Source organism: Portunus trituberculatus, chromosome 33, assembly GCF_017591435.1.
Source record: "Portunus trituberculatus isolate SZX2019 chromosome 33, ASM1759143v1, whole genome shotgun sequence".
NCBI lineage: Eukaryota > Metazoa > Arthropoda > Malacostraca > Decapoda > Portunidae > Portunus > Portunus trituberculatus.
Window position 1 is genome coordinate 7,084,375 of NC_059287.1, and position 5,000 is coordinate 7,089,374.

The following is a 5,000-nucleotide window of genomic DNA, read 5'->3' on the forward strand; positions in this document are numbered from 1 at the left end:
GAATGATGGAAAAAAACGTGGTGGTTTGAGAAAGAAGAAAGAAATAAAGAAAAAAAATAAAAACACAAAAGGAAGATAACATTGAAATAAAACTGTGTAAAAAAAAAAAAGAAATAATGGGGAAAAAAAAATCTCAGAATTAATAAGACGAAGAAAAAAACAATAGATGACGTAACTATATAAAAAAAAATAATCAAAAATAATACGAAAAGGAATGCTGAAATTTTAATAGAAAGTAAAATGTGACATGCCGAGACGAACGAAAACAAATATACGAAAAAAAAGAAAAAAAAACTGAAGAAACAAAACTATGACAGACAAAACATGAGAGTAGTTAGCAAGAAAAGAGACAGAGCTTGGATTGACTGGCAAAGGAATCGCAGAAAGAAAGGGAAGGAAGAAGGAGAAAATAGAAGAAAAGGAGCGGAGAAAGGAGGAGGAGGAGGAGGAGGAGGAGGAGGAGGAGGAGGAGGAGAAGGAGGAGGAGGAGGAGAAGGAGGAGGAGGAATAACAGCAAGAAAGGGAAGGAAGGAGGAAAAAATAGAAGAAAAGGAGCAGAAAGAGAGGAGGAGGAGGAGGAATAACAGAAAGAAAGAAAGGGAAGGAAGGAGAAAATAGAAGAAAAGGAGTGGAAAGAGGTTGAGGAGGAGGAGGAGGAGGAGGAGGAGGAGGAGGAGGAGGAGGAATAGAAAGATACATGGGAAAATTGACGTAAGGAGATAGTGAGGAGGTAGGCAGAACGGGAAATTAGTAATGAAACAGACAGAACTTGAAAATAGTCAGCAAGAAAACAGATAGGACTTAGAAGCTGGTAAAGAGACAGTCAGAATTTTAAGAATAAGTTAGTAAGAAAACAGACAAAACTTAAGACTACTAATTGAAGGTTGAGGCAAAACTTACGAGTAATTAATAAAGAAAAAGATAGAATATGAGAGGAAACTAATAAGAAAAGGGATAGACAGAATTTTAAGAGCAATTACTAAAACCGTATATACAACTTAAAGGAAAACTAGTGAGAAAACATATTATATTAGTATTGTTAAGAAAACAGAGAAACAAAAGGGAACAAGTATGGTCATAAATGATTGACACAACACGCAAGACAAACGATACACATCACACCACGTCAGCACATCGCATGACAACATAGATGGGATGCTAATTGAAACGGCAGACAAACAGCATAAACAAGAAAGGCTAAATGAGATATACAGGACAGCAGAGTTAATGGAGAGCTTGGCTGGCTGGTGATCAAGTGGTGATAGAGAGATACACTAAATGGATCAGATAAACATGACATGGATCGCTATGGGAGAGAGAGAGAGAGAGAGAGAGAGAGAGAGAGAGAGAGAGAGAGAGAGAGAGAGAGAGAGAGAGAGAGAGAGAGAGAGAGAGAGAGAGAGAGAGAGAGAGAGAGAGAGAGAGAGAGAGAGAGAGAGAGAGGGGGTAAATACATAAATATACACATACACATGTATAAGAGTGCATGCCTACACAGACATAGACAGCAAACGGGAAAGCAAGCCAGCCAGACAAACATACAGACGAACAGATAAATCAGATACAAAGATAGATGTTGTTACGTAAGGGGTGTTTGAGTTACCGCCTCCTCCCCTCCGGCGATAGAACCTATAACCAAGAGGGTTATAGGTTCTATCGCGTGGAGGGGGACATTTCTTTCCCTCGCAACCAAAATTATTAATTTATGTTAGTTTAGTTAGTTAGTTTCCGTACTTCTCTATTGTGAAAATTTATTGCCAATTAATAAATTTATGGCTGGGTGCCGTAGGTGAAATTGATGTTCAGAGAGTGAGGAGGTGCAGGTTGTCACTGTAACATGGTGGGGAGGAGTTGTGGGTGTTTAGCCTCGCCAACAATGTACTGATTTGTGTTTTCAATAAACAGACTTGGAGGAGGCTGGTTTTCTCTTATCCTCTGCTGGGATACCCTTAAGGGACTAGATACCGCTCAGGACTTGAGTTTGGCGAATGAACTACGCAGAGAGGATTACTAAAGAGGCCTAGTCTTGTCACCCGAGTTAGAAAGACATAAGCGCCTCAAGGAAGCTTCAAACCGCTGGAGACTGCCTGGAGTTTTCCACTCCGGTTCGCGCTATCTACTAGCTTGGGGTGTCGCCAGAGACGAGACTGCAGACTGCCTGCCCCACCCGCCATGAGGATACAGCAAAGCGAGGGGGCACGGCACGCCATCCAGGAGCTACGACAGGAGCGTTTCCTCGCTGGAAGCCTACAGGAGGACCAGTCCTGTGTCGATCCGTGTGGCTCACGCAGGTGTAGTGTTGCGTGTGCTCTCCCCGGTCTCCCCTGCCTTGCCGTGTGTGGGGGGGGTGGGGTACAACAGTGACGAGGGGTGGTGGCGTAACAACATGTAAATACGTATACATAAACTTACAACACATACATACACACAGACACGGCTCTAAACACACGACTCAGAACGAAATAGCTATTCAAGGAGTTTTGCAAGACTTTATACCAGAAATAAACAAGTTTCCTGCCACGAATGTTCCGAGTCGTGCGGAAAGAAGCAACTCCGACAAGCTGCTTAGGACGACGAGAGCACGTTACCACACTGATATTAGACCAGTTGTGAAAAAATGTACGTGTGTGTGTGTGTGTGTGTGTGTGTGTGTGTTTCAGAAAATCGCAATATTAACACCAGAACGTAAAAATAAATCAATACATAAATGAAAAAAGAAAGAGATTAAAAATAAGACTGAGAATTAAGAATAGGAGAAAACTTCAGAAGAAAAGCAAAAAGAAAAAAATAAGTAAAAACAGAATCTTAAAAAGTCAAGACCAGTTTAAAGAAAATCAAGAAAAGATGGACAAAAAGAAAAAAAAGAAAAATTAACAAAAAAAAAGAAAAGAAAGAGAGAATCCAAAATAGAATAGTGTGTTGGGAAATGAAAAGTAAGACAAATTAATTATGATTCAGGAGACATAGAGATAACATAAGCGTTTCCATCTGAGACTTGATTAAGTTAGATTAAGTTAGGTTAAGTTAGAGTAGATCTACATTAAGCTAGGATAGGTTAGATTAGGTTTTTATAAGATTATATACGATGCCTTCAAAGTATAAAGTAACTCCTGAACTATTTTCATCCGAGTCACAGGTTACATTAAGTTAGGTTAGTTTGAAATAGGGTAGGTTTAGGTTAGGTTAGGTTTAGGTTAGGTTAGGTTAGGTTAGGTTACATACGATGTCTTCAGAATATAAAGTTTTTTTTTTTAGTTACAGACTATTTTTCTTTTTCACATTCCAAAAACTTGACCACTTTATAAAGAGTACTAAAACTCCTCCAGGAATAAACAAATTAGTCATTTTTTTTCAGCACCGTGTCTTTACTAAATTTCAGGAAGCGCCAATTAAACTGGTGCTTTTCTTTCTTTTCATTTACTTCTCTTTATTTTTTAATTGCATTTTTTTTTTTTTTTTGCCTTACTCGTGTTCACTCTCCCTTCCATGAAAAATTAGAAGTCAGCACTGAAAACACACACACACACACACACACACACACACACACACACCAGATAACACTCCCATCAGCTGCACCCTCTTTCTGGCACGCTCCCTTCCCCTTCCCTCCACCCCACACCACACACTCTCCGTCCTGCCACCTACCCCTGAATTAAAAAGGCTACAAGGTTAAAACGAACAAAAATAAAACATACAAAAATGAAAACGGAGTAACGCAAGCACACGCTGAAATTAAAAAGTATGCAAACAAAGAGAGATGAAAAAAAGGAAATAAAAAAACAAGGTGGACTCAACAACCCCCTGCCGGAATGAAGAATAACAAATAAAGAAAAACGAAATAAAAAGAAAAAAAAGAGAGAGAACCGAAAGAAACGTGACTGCTCCCCACCTCAAAGAAAAATAAAGAAAGATAAAATGTGGGCGTGTTTTATATTTTCCTTTCTTCTTTCGTTTCGTCTTCTTTTGCATAATGTATAATGCTTCCCGGTAGAGAGAGAGAGAGAGAGAGAGAGAGAGAGAGAGAGAGAGAGAGAGAGAGAGAGAGAGAGAGAGAAATAGTATACAACATGAGTTATGGAAATGCAGAATGTCCGTGAAGACAATTGGTCTAATTCTTATGGGAAGTATGCATATAGAGAAGGCTCGTGGTGGTGGTGGTGGTGGTGGTGGTGGTGGTGGTGGTGTCTTATAAGCCATGTGTTCTCTCCACAAGCCACGTACACTTCACATCAGAAGGTTTACGTTACAAAGTATTGAGTGTGACGCATAATCAATGAGTTCACAAGTGTGTTATTAGTGTTATGTTCTGTAACAACACTACATGAATTTCTCTCTCTCTCTCTCTCTCTCTCTCTCTCTCTCTCTCTCTCTCTCTCTCGTCATTCTTTTTGCATTCGCCCTCTGTATTCATAAACGTATTCACTTTTTTTTTTTTTCTGTTGCCATTTCAATTTCTGACATAATTTCATGACGCAGATCAGTTGTGTCGTGCCTCCCTTTAATAAAAATGGGGGAAAAAAATTAAAACGAGTATGAAAGCTGTAAATATTTCCTCCCCGCTGATGCCACAGAGTACAAAGGGACGTTTTTATTCACTCTATTCACAAGCGAACGAAAATGAATTGTTATAATTGAGCTCAAGCGATGGTAGACTTTGAAAAATAAAAAGAAAAATAGAATAAAAAAAATCTCTCGAATACGAAATACTGAGTATGTTTCAAATTTGCGTCCGTGTGTGAAAACTGACTCCATGTCGCTGTGATAAGCTAAACATTCTCTCAATGGTTTTATCTGACGTGAACGATGAAAACTCAAATATATTCTATCATTTAATCACTTTATAGTTAAAAGTATAGACCAGATAAGAATAAGAAATGTTGAGTATCTGTAATTTAACCAGTGCCTGCGATGATGAAAACTAACCCTTTCTTGCAGCTGTGCTCATGAAAAATACAAAATTAGATAACTGAATACGATTAAGTAGCTTAAACTCATTATTT

At 38.8% G+C, this 5,000-nt stretch overlaps 1 protein-coding gene across 1 annotated transcript in view; it reads right to left on the reverse strand.

The window, feature by feature from the left end:
* LOC123512177 (neuronal acetylcholine receptor subunit alpha-10-like) overlaps positions 1-5,000 on the reverse strand; it is a 205,982-nt gene that overhangs the window by 199,590 nt on the left and 1,392 nt on the right. The gene's annotated exons all lie outside the window — the stretch shown is intronic.